This window comes from Leptidea sinapis, chromosome 30 (genome assembly GCF_905404315.1).
Source record: "Leptidea sinapis chromosome 30, ilLepSina1.1, whole genome shotgun sequence".
Taxonomy (NCBI): Eukaryota; Metazoa; Arthropoda; class Insecta; order Lepidoptera; family Pieridae; genus Leptidea; species Leptidea sinapis.
In genome coordinates, this window is record NC_066294.1 from 82,888 (window position 1) to 95,682 (window position 12,795).

The 12,795-nt window shown below is 34.2% G+C and overlaps 1 long non-coding RNA gene across 1 annotated transcript; it reads right to left on the bottom strand.

Moving 5' to 3' along the window:
* Positions 1 to 570: 570 nt before the first annotated feature.
* LOC126973837 (uncharacterized) lies at positions 571 to 5,813 on the bottom strand. The gene is made up of 3 exons (XR_007731430.1): positions 5,685 to 5,813; positions 3,770 to 3,910; positions 571 to 802 (listed from the first exon to the last, which is right to left on the bottom strand). It is a non-coding gene; the product is annotated as an uncharacterized LOC126973837 (long non-coding RNA).
* Positions 5,814 to 12,795: the final 6,982 nt, after the last annotated feature.

Here is a 12,795-nt window from a genome sequence, read left to right on the forward strand (position 1 = left end):
AAATACAGAACTAAAATAAACACAGAACGCAACAATAAGTGTGTGTGTCTAAAAGTGACAAAACAAGTTAAGAATCATTAAGGTATAAGTAATAATATAAACGAGCGAACTATAGATTTCAAATATCTAAATGTTCTCTACATTTTCTATGTAACTTCAGTATTTTTTTTATATTTTATGAGTAATTTTCAAATATAATTATCACAAATGAGTTGTTTTTAATTTTATTTTCAAAAATTATTTAAATTCTAGTTTATTTTATATTTCAAATCAAAAATCAAATGAATATTTTATATATACAATACAATAAATTATATATATATATATATATATATATATATATATATATATATATATATTTATATATATATATATATTCATTTAGCCTAATGAAATGGTACTTATGAATCTTAAAAGTACATTTTACCATTTACCATCACTTTGGAAAAGGTAGAGTTTTAAGGAGGAGAAGTAAAAAGACCCTCATCATTAAACATTACGGTACAGCTTCATTGATTTACAAAATATCTTAATCACGCTTGGTCATCTGATGTCAAGTGATATCCGCCGTCCACAATCACTTGCAGCACCGGTATCAACATCGGCTATTAGAAAGGTGTACGCGTTTTTTAGGGTTCCATGCCTCAAAAGGAAATAACGGAACCCTTGTAGGATCACTTTGTTGTCAGCCCGTCCGTCTGTCAAAACCCTTATCTTGATCAATTAAAACCATATACTTAAGTCCACAGTCTCTTGAAGGAGTGAAAAAACAAACTTCCAAGTTAACTTAAAAAAATCCGACCTGCAAAAAACGTATATATTTCGAACTCACAAGGGAATCAAAAGTTATAGGGTATTTTCGGTTGACTACTATAAAATTTGGCATTTGGCAAGTACTACGGTCTTATACTACAAGTGTAGCAAAAAGTCTAAAAACTATACCTACACAACAAAAACAGTGTCTTTGTAGAAGAAACGCCGTGGGCAGCCCAAATTTTGAATTGAGCTAACCGTGTCATGAGGGGTTTCGTATGAACGGGGTTCGTTGGCATAAGCTTAAACATTTTTAATTATTTTTTATGATTTATAGTTTTCGATTTATGAGAATTATAAGAATTTTAACAGGCAGGTAGGCGCCTAATAATACATATAAAAACCTCGGCGGGCGAGTTTGAATCGCACTTGTCCAGTTTTTTTAATCTACCCATGTCGTATCGTAATTGTATATTTATGGTCGATATAAATAACGAAGTATACTAATTTATTACTCGGAAGTATTAACATGCCACTTGGCTTGAATGACGTGGAACTGAATTACCTACAATGCGCTTTTGTAATGTTTTGTATTTTCCTAAATAAAAGTAATTCAAATTAAAAAAAATACAATCATCTACATTCAAAATCAACTTCAAAAGAGTTATTGTAAAGTAAAGTATGCATTTATTCATGACAACACAACACATATATACATAGTTAAATTATTATTAATATATTGGTGAGGCGAAGTCAACGCACAGCGGCAGAATTGGCGAGAGACTTGCACGCCTTCCTCGGGAACTCGTGCGTTCTGGTCAGTCGCCAAGGCTGTCCGAGGAAACTTCTGCCAGCCTGCCATTCCGCAACTGTACAGGGACAATGACTCGCTGGCCCATGACACGAAAGAGAAATGTGATCCCCTGGGCTTCCTACCAAGGTGCATATTCCGCATATTCCGCGTTGCCACTCATACGTGCCGGAGGTAAAATTTCACCATAGCGCTGTGCTTGAGGCGCTTTTCGCATACATTCATAAACCGAGCGGACCCGATGACATTCCCTTGATTGTGCTGTAGACATTTGCTCCGGAATTGGCACCAGCCCTTATCTGTCATTTCTGGCTCTCTTACTTATAGTGCACCCTATCCCTAAGAAAGGTGTACGCTTGGATTCGTCCACCGACCTATTACCATTACCTCCATTCCATTATCAACCGCATCAGCTGATAAGCGACTGCCACTACGGTTTCCGTCAAGGTCTCACAGCTGGAGATCTTCTTGCAAACCCCACCCATAAATAATATACCTACGGATTACGTATAATACAAAATTGATCATGAAAAGTCGACATGAAGCATATAGAAGAGCTCGTAAAAATAATAATGTAGTACATATACTGTTACAAGGACTTGAAACGTTATGTTCCTCAAGCACTGATTCGTGAAAAACAAGCATATATAAATTCAAATATTAAAAAACCGATAATATCTGGGAAGCATTTTAAGTACCTTATTGGGCTAAAACATAAAGGACAATGCCGATCCTTATATGAAAATTGGGCTATTCTTGCGTCTTAACCAAATCATTGGTAAAACATTAAAAATATTCTCAAGATAAAGTAAAAAAAATAGTGAGATATAAACAGGGAATTTGTAGTAATCTGATTTTTTCAATTTACAACAAGCTTGTTGTTAGTTTTAGCGTAGGATTGCTGGACTCAACGTTAAACTAAGCAAGAAAACACTCATCACACCGACCACAAAAACAAAAAAATCCCTGGCTTTTCCGATTTTTTCAGATGTGAAATTCTTCTTTAATAATTTAATACTATTCTTTTCCAACGGTCTTGCGATCAGTGATGAGTTGATTAATGACAATGTAATTATGTCAAAACGTACAGATATAGAAAACACCTGTCATCATGACTATTCAACCAGTGTTTCTTTCTACTTACGATTATGGTTTTTCCCTAGTTTCATCGGTAGCGATGGGTAACTTTAGAATCGTGTTAATAATTATTAGTGATATGAGTCAACGGTTTAATGAAAATTAACATATTATAATAATATTAAATGAATAGCTTTTAAGCCACGTATGATTTATTGATGATCTTGATGGTATGTTTTATATTTTCTTCAAAATTAGCTACGCGTTAATATATCAAAGAACACAATAGGTACGTGTATAAATATCCTGTTGCGTGTGTTGTAGTAGTAAAGAACTCTATGGTGTTGCTCGCTGCTGTTTGCCGTAGTTAAAATGTTCCGCGAAGCATACATTGCTTTTCAATAAACAGCTACGAAAATAAGTTGAAGAAACACGAAGTGCAGATGTAATTGGCATACCAAAGCTACCATTGCCATATGACAACGGCATGAGACCACCGTTTAGTACTCTGTTATATAGTTAACACACAAGACATTAAATTCCAGGCACTGGCCATGTGTCATTATCAATTCTGACTTACTATTAATTTTACAAATACAGTAATACAACATTTGATTTTAATACGACTGATGATAATATAGCACGTAAAGCTCTTTATGAAATTAAATCCCACGCAACACTTGTCATGTTACTACTGACAGTACCTAAAATACTAAACTATAATAAATGTCTCCTTCCGATCTCAAAACCTATGGCGTCATGCTATTTTCTGTCCTGTGCTAAAAAAAGACAATCGCGATAACTTAAAAGACCTCCGACCGGTAAGAATTCTTCCTTACCTTCTCAAATAATTAAAAAAAATATATAAATAAGCAATTAATAAATTATTTAGAAACCTATAAAATTTTACCAGAACATCAATCCGGGCTCAGAAAGAAAAGAGGTACCATGACTGCACTCTTAGACGTAGTTGACAACATTCTAGCAGCTCAGGATGTGGGTAAAGTAACCATTTTAGTATTGCTTGATTATTCTCGTGCTTTTGACACCTTAAATTTAACTCTATTACTATCAAAATTAGCCTACTATGGACTCAGTGAAAATGCTATACAATGGTTTCATAGTTACCTCAGTCATAGAACTCAGAAAGTTGTAATCACAGAAGAGTATGGTAGAGTTCGCTATTCAAAGTGTAGTAACATAAAAAGAGGAGTTCGACATGGTTCCATACTAGGCCCTCTTTTATTTATTTTGTATAGTGTGGACATACTGCAAAATATAAAGCACTGTAAGTATCAAATATATGCAGTCGACATTCAACTATATTTATCTTTCGATCCTCACGCCATAGATTACGCAACAAATTTAATTAATTCAGACTTAGACGAACTTTACAAATGGTCAGAGAAAAACTCATTAATTTTCAACCCAGTAAAAACAAATTATATATGATTTTTGGTACACAGAATGGCTTCAATACGAATTCATACTGTGTACCGAATGTTCAATGGCTTCAAGCGATACAATCTTAATATAAAAATTAAAAATAATAAAATTGAAAGTGTGCGTGAAAAAATTTAGGTCTAATATTGATAGTATAGTATATATATAGTATAGTTTTCTCAGCATCTTCTACCGCATTTATCACGGGGAGGGCTCAGGGGAGCTATTTGGGTTGATTCCAGCGGACGTATTTCACAAGCAAACAGTACGTCAAATTGCTATACGTCAAATACCACTTTCATCACGTTGACGTCTAGCATTCTACAGCCGTGCTTTTTGCATGAAATTTCTTGACTCGCAAAGCCACTTTGTGGAATCAATCCTCTGCTACTGTTTACCCGAACCGATACGACTTAAGGACATTCAAGAAAAAAGCATACTCACACCTTAAAAGCCGGCAACGCATCTCTTGACTCCTGTTGTTGTGGATGTTCATGGGCGGTTGCCTCACCATTCCCCATCACTAGATCCTCTTGCCCGTTCGTCCCCTCTTAAATATTTAAAAAGAAAATGCTTTTTCAGAAATATTTAATGAATACGTTATATTGATATCTATTGAATGAATGAATGAAAACTTTATTAATAACTATATAGGTTTATTCTAGTAGGCACTTCGAATTGACATAGAACCTTCATGGTTTTTGAACAAAACTTTTTTACATGGTACCTTTGCAGTTCTTCTTTTAAAAAATATGCAACATTCGATTATCGACTTACAGTTGCTTTTTTATTCAGCTTAGACAAGAAAGGCGTATACTTCGAAAATTCAAGTGATTTTTGAATACGAGTTCCGACGCAGTTAGTTCCGCGGCAGGAACAGCTTAATACATAACAAATATCAATGTTGCGTCTTGAGAGGGGACTGCTAACGAAAGCACCGAGATATTTTGGTTTAAACGCTTTCGTGATGTAAACTTTGATTTAAAGAACGAACAACGTGGAAAACCGCCCACACAGGTGAATAAGAATGAATTTAAAGAGATGGTGGAAGCCGATCCGAGGCAAACTACCCAGGAATTAGCGGCATGGTTGACTCAAAGTCACGTCAAGTCAAATCAATAAAATAAAAAAATATGAAAAAGTGCCTCATGATTTGACTGATCTGTAGAAAGAAACGTGTATTGAATGAAACTTGCCTTATTTAATCGATACATAAATAAAAGAATATTGGAACGTTGGTTGTTGAATTGTGAAAAGCGAAGAAAAGTGGATTCTTTACTATTACCGTAAGCGAAACCGCAATGGCTGACCCCAGGTCAAATACGGCAACAGTGTCCTGAAGCAAAGCAAAACCAATAAAAAGTTAATGGTAACTGTTTGATTGCCTCGGCATGGTGTTATTCACTATAGCTTTCTCCGATCTGGTCAAGCAATAACGATGATGTCTACTGTGCCGAACTCCAAAAAATGATACCAAAACTAGCAATGAAATAGCCCTGACTCATGAATCGATCTTCACCATTATTGCTCCATGATAACGCGAGACCACATACAGCACGAGAAACGTTTTAACTCTACAGGAACTGTAATTATTACAAACCATTCGTCAGTCTCCGTATTCGCCAGATCTTGCTCCAACGGTCTACCATTTGTTTTGTGATTTGGACAATTTTCTACGTCATAAAAAGTCTTCTTCTCAGGATGCAGTACAAAATTGCTTTCACAGTCGAATCTAGATCACCACAGTTCTAACGCAAAGACATAAATGACCTTCTTATTAGATGGCAGTAATTCATATATAATAATGGTAATTATTTTGATTAAATAAATATGTTAAATTAAAGGAAAAACGAATTTCAATTTTTCACTACAACTCGGCAATTTCCAACTTCCGTTAATATTCATTAATATAATAATGTCAGGTGTTTCAATAACAGGAGCATATACTCTATAATTTTTGATGATTTAATTTTAATACTCTTTAATTCTAATAATTAATTTAATTGTAATATTTGTAAATATAGATGCGAGTATAGGTATATATAATAAATATAATAGTAACACACTTAAATTGGGTGCAATGGTAATAAAATGCTACTTCCCTCCCACAAAAACAGCGGGAATGGTGCAGGATAACGGGAGGAGACTCTTCCAAAACGATTTCAAGAAAGGTGTTATGTTCATTAGCAAGTGTTATTTCTTTTGGTAATTTATTTAACATTTCTATACACATAGCATGACAGTTTTTTTGGTACAACGCGGTTCTAATGTGGGGTACTCGAAGTCTCGTAGGATCACGCGATGGAAACAAAGAACAGTCGCCCAGCCGAGTGAATAGATTTGAATTTTTCTTAACAAATAAGCTAGCCTCTAGTACGTAAATTTCAGTAACAGTCAGTATGTTTAAATTTATAAATAGAGGTCTGCAGCTATCGAAGGGCCCTATACCAACCACAGCTCTTATACATCTCTTTTGAGCCAGTAATACACTGGCCTGCAAAAGTAAGTATCACACTTTTCAAATTAATTTTTTTTCTTAACTATAGAAGGTAGAGATTTAAGATAAAAAACGTTTTGTTGCAAATTTTATAGGCTTTAATTCTAAGAAACTAAAATTACACATTAGTAACATTTTTAACTTAAAAAAGATAAAACAATGAAAATAGACACTTTTAGTTTAGTGTAAAAAAATTCAACTAAAATGTATTACATGTTATTTAATTTTTAATAAATGGTATTGCCTCCTCGAGCTCTGATTACAGCTTCGAGCCGGTTTGGCATACTGAACACTAGGTTTCGGAGCTGATGTTGGGGAATATTCTCCAATTCTTCTACCAGGGCCTGCTTTAGTGCCCTGAGGGTAGTAGGTGGTGGTCTGTGATTTCTGACTAGCCTCCCAAGCTCATCCCAGGCGTGTTCAATCGGGTTGAGATCAGGACTTCTTGATGGCCAAGCCATCACGCTGATGCCGACCTCCTGAATATACTCTTGTACGATATGAGCGGTGTGTGGCCGGGCATTATCATGCATCAGCATCGATCCATCACCCATATTTGCTAAATACGGCCCTGCATACTCATTGAGAATCTCTTGAGCATATCTTTGCCCAGTGAGGGTGATTTTCTATGGCTACTAGCTCTGTGCGACCTTCTGAAGATATGCCAGCCCATACATGTACACTGCCTCCACCGTATTGGACTCTTTCTGAGATGCAGGCTTGAAGGTATCGCTCACCAGGTCGCCTGTCGCATTCTTCATCCCACTGCATGTGTTCACGGGCGTATCGCAGTCTCGCTACTCGATGCTGTCTCTCGAGTTTTGGGCCACACGCTGGTCTTCGGGGTTTCAAATTTGCTTCAGCAAGTCTTCTTCTCACTGTACTGGCACTAATGTAGTCCTTCAGGGTCTGAAGTAGCTGTTGCTGGACTTCAACTGCATTTTGGTGGCGATTTCTTAACACAGTGGAAATAATATAACGATCTTCTCGGGCACTGGTACACCTGGGTCTGCCATTACAAGGTCTCCTCAGATGGTGTCCAGTCTCTTCGTACCTTCGCTTTACCTTCTGGACCGTTCGTACCGTCACACCCACCATTCTTGCAGTGCGACGCATACTGATGCCTAGTTCCAGAAAAGCCATGATCCTAGCACATTCTTCAACTGAAAGAAGCATGATAAATAAATGTTATGTGCTTTTTAGCATAAATTTTTAAAACAAGACCCATCGATCTTGAAAAGAAATTTAAAACAGAAAGAAAAATGTGAATGGTAAAATTGTAATTCGAAAACGTCCACTTTGAAAAAGGAATGGTTTTGTTTTTGAAGTTTTTTTTTCAACCAATTCTTAAAAGAAGGTTACCGACTATAAAGTTTTTATGTACAAAATTAAATTCTCTTTGGAGTCCTTTTTATTTCGAAAGTATATCTTGTGAACTTAAAACGTTATCCCAATTTTAAAAGTGTGATACTTACTTTTGAAGACCAGTGTATTTTGTTTATGTTTGTGGAGTTACCTCATAGCAAGATACCATACCTAATTATAGATGCTATATAGCGATGATAGGCAATGATTGCAGCTTCATATTTTAATATAGTCTTTCTGGTTCGCCTAAGAGCAAAGATAAATTAATGTCTAAATTTTTATCTATACTGGTACCAAGGAATTTTATAGTAGGGACTTCTTCAATAGATTTACCTTGATAACTTATACTCTTAAACATATTACGATTCTTGTTCTTGTTACTAAATTGAATCATTTTGGTTTTTTCAATATTTACACTTAGTTTGTTTCTTTCCATCTAAAACAAAATACAGAAAATAAATACCAAAAATGAAAAAACTAAAGACGAGGCAGTAAGGGCCCAGGCTAGACTGTTCGCAAGAACTAATTAAAAAAAATGTACTCTGTGGTCCTGTCAAATCAAACATCAATGGAGGTGCGTTCATAACTCGTTATTTTTACGATAACACCTAAGCAAACATTGAATTTGTAATTTAAAGAACTATATTTACTTATATTACTATTATTTAATAAGTATAAAAAAGGGCTTAATGTTTTATAATTTGAAGCAATTGCGCAATTTTTAAATGTATTTTTAGTATTTTCTACGCAAAAAAACCGCTAAAATAAAATCATATCATTTTAGGTTTCGAAACGCAACGCGTATGGTTCGAGTAAGAGAGACAAACCTATGCAACGACTGTAGAGCGTCATCTCTTTCTCACACCGCGGACCACAGACAGATTTAATTCGTTCATTCTTTATAAGCGATCCAAGCGCGATTCATAAAAGGCACCTCATGGTACAAATTTTAGTGATTCAGTTTAGGTACCCAAACTGAACTGCGTCGGAATCGCATCGCTTATTAAAAGTTGATGGTAGGCCCTCTGGTCTTATTATTGAATATTTAAGTTTTTCTGGGAATTTTCCTTGGGAAAAAGAAAGATTTATTAGATATGTGAGGAGTTCGACAAATAAGGTAAACCTACTGCAATATTTTAGCAGCTGGGTAGAGATCTCATCGTAACCTGTTGATTGTGTACCTCTTAATGATTTTATTGCAGCTGCTACTTCATCGTGAGTGCATAGCTTCAGATAAATAGAATTATTTCCTGTTTTAACTTGTTTGTAACAAATATTGGTGTGAGTATTTTTATAATTGGGATCTGTCACATTCGCAAATATTTTATTATTAAAGAGGTCAGCAATTTCTTGAGGGTTACTTATTGTAGTTTCTTTGTATATTAATTTATCTATGTACGCGGAGAGAAATTTACTGACACTTTTGTTTTTAATGAGGTCCCAAACAGCCTTGCACTTATTTGATGAGTTAAATAGCAAGAAAACCAAGTATCTAAAATTAACCGCACATCATGACATAAATGTAGATGTAAGTGTTTTGTTTAACGGAGAGGTGATAACACCGGTTGAATCTGCTATATTTCTTGGCATCATTCTTGATTCCAAAGGTGCGCCCATATTGAAGAATTTGATTTAAGACTTAGTTTTGTAGCAGGCGTGGTTAGAATGATTAGACAATAAACTGATAAGGACGGCGTGACTCGTTTAATTTAGTTATTTTCAAAGTATTATGTCACATAAATATAAAACAATTATGGTGTTATTACAAAAAAAATGGCGTAGACACGTGTTTTGTTAGACGGTGATCCAACTATAACAGCGTCGGTGAACTCACAATAACGACGTCTAAAATGGAGTTTATCTTTTTCTATTACAAAACAGTATTTAGCTTGTGCTTAACTAAAACGTCGTAAAGCACAATATAAACTGAAGTGATCAAGATCTATTAAAGAAAGCAATTTTTGTCAGTTGACAAAAATGAAGCAGATAGATATCTGTCATCAAATAATCTAAATCTTCCATATGAATATGAAATATCCGTTATACACACCTTAGACAAGCTGTGACTTGTGTTTAAATATAAACCTTTTCTTTGAGTGTCGGCACGAAAATCACATTGCTAATGAGATTTTCATGCCAGTTAAACGTATTCCGTCATGTAGTTTTGGCTGACTTAGATTTAGAGTTATCACGACTACCTTTATCGAAAAAAATTTGATGATTGGTTGATTCGTATTCGCTTATTACACAATCAATAAATTTAAATAAAGATTTGACTTTGTATTATGCAGGCCCCCTTTCCTTTATGCAAGAACTCCACCAGTTGCGTTCTTGTTTGTGTCTAGCTAAAATGTTCAGGAATACTTAATATAAAACTCAAATGAATTGATTAATAGAAACGCTATTCGACAATTAATTAACAGGTAATTTGTTATTACCGATACACAGCAGTGGCTGGGAGAAATTTTTGGCTGATGGACCGCTTAACAATGCAACTTATATACCTATCTGGTCTATCTACTAGTCTTGTTCAATCTCTAACGAGATTTGATAGAAAAGTTGTAGTTGACGTTCAAACATAGATCGCAGTGGTAGCAGGCACCAGAACCAGTTGGCACTCGCTCCTCCATCGGGAGCCAATTATAATTGAATGGCGGATCAATACTCGAGCCCATCATCACGATGTTTCAACTGCCACTTGTTTGTTATTCGAGAGAGGTTGTGTTTTGTTTATTATCATTGTGTTGTAGAAGTCAAGAACGATCAGCATACAAATGTTATTTTGTTCTCAATCAAGTCGATGTCGAGAGATTATCGAGTGCTCACTGATGCTAGACTCCTGGATAATAGTTAACGGACCGAACTGCACAAAATCACGCCGTTTTGATACCATACTATAGTGATTATGAAACGTATACGAAGTACTTATTGAATATTTAATAAACATGAATTTAAATAATCAGTATGCTAATAATTATATTGATAAACAATGTATAATTAATAATTATCACCGGGATTAAGATAAAAACATTTGAACAACCAGTCGATGATAAAGTGTTTGATAACGGCGAGTAAGAAGGTACTTCACTTGAAACACGACATTATTATAATGTTTGACATTATAATGTGTATGCGACTGCCTTATATAAATTAAGTCAAGGTCAAAGTCAAAAATACTTTACTTACTTAAACTCTACAGACTGCTCGTCAACGTTAATAACCAAAAAATACAATTCAAATACATGCTAATTTCACAAAAGTTTACATATTTAAAAAAATTCAGTAAAGCAACACAACGCTGAACCATAAAATCCATAAAAGTAACAACTATAATATGTACTATTCAATTCCACATTGTAATAGCGTTTACGTAATCTTCAATACTGTTATAAGCCTTTGATATGAATCTGCGTTAAATAAAAGATTTAAATTTACTTATTGATAATTCAAATACACTTTTTAGGAATTTATTGTAAAATTTAATAATATTGAATGGAAAAGAATTGTTTATTTTACAGAGTATAGTAGGGGGCATTATAAGGTTGTATTTATTTCTAGTATTTAAATTATGGTTGAAGTTTTAAAGTGCCGTACTGGCCCAAAGCAAATGTTCTAAACATTTTTAATTGACTTCACAATTAAATTTAACTAGATTTTTAAAGTAAAAAGGTGTACATCAATAATTAATCAATATTCAGTGACTGGGCATTTCATAGGAGCCTACAAGGCGCCTATTTCTGCCGTGAAGCATTTATGTGTAAACATTACTGTGTTTCGGTCTGAAGGGCGCCGTAACTAGTAAAATTACTGGGCAAATGAGACTTAACATCTTATGTCTCAAGGTTACGAGCGCAATTATAGTGCAGCTCAGAATTTTTGGGTTTTTCAAGAATCCTGAAAGGCACTGCATTCTAATGGGTAGGGCATATCAATTACCATCAGCTGAACGTCCTGCTCGTCTCGAAAAAAAACAATTCAGTATTAAAGAAAAATAACAATAAATAATAATAATAATAACAACCGACTTAAAACAATATTAAACAATAATAAACAGTAACAAAATATAATTGCGTTGTTTTAAACACGTCACGTCACGTGTGCGACTCAGGCACGTCTCACCAATAACAATGCATGTAGTTACAAACCTATCATGGATGACACCTTTAGAGTTCTAAGCTTATGTTTGTTCTTGGTGATAATGTTATGTATTTCTTTTCAAAAATTTCTAGAAAATTCGATAATGAAATTATGATCCAAATGTTATGGTTTCTATTAAGTGTGAATTCCGCCAAGTATTGTCTTTAATATTACATTATTAAAATAAAATAAAATAAAAATAAAATTATATTTTATGAGTTATTTGAGAGTGTATTGGAGGAGTTTCTATCAAAATCATCAGAATCTAAAAAATATATTATGATTTGTGGTGACTTTAATATTAACTTATTAGAAAATTCCACCACAAGTATTAGATTCAAATCTTTGTTTAAATCATATAATTTATCAAATATTGTCTTAGAACCTACTAGAGTAACCAGCACCTCTAAGAGCTGTATTGATAATATTTTTACTAATTATAAACCTATTTCTCAATCAATAATTAGTAAACTGTGCTCAGACCACTTTGGTCAATTAGCCTCTTTTAATATTGAAGGGAACAAATGTACTTCAACTAAAAAGTTTATGTTTGTTCCGGTAAACAATAGGCGAATGGAGAAATATAGAGGCAATGTTTCAGAAAAACTCTCAAACTTGTATTTGAATTATAACAGTACTCCAAATGAGATGTATGGTAAGTAATTTAAAATAATTAAAACAGAGTTTGCTTCTATATTTACTTCAAAGACAG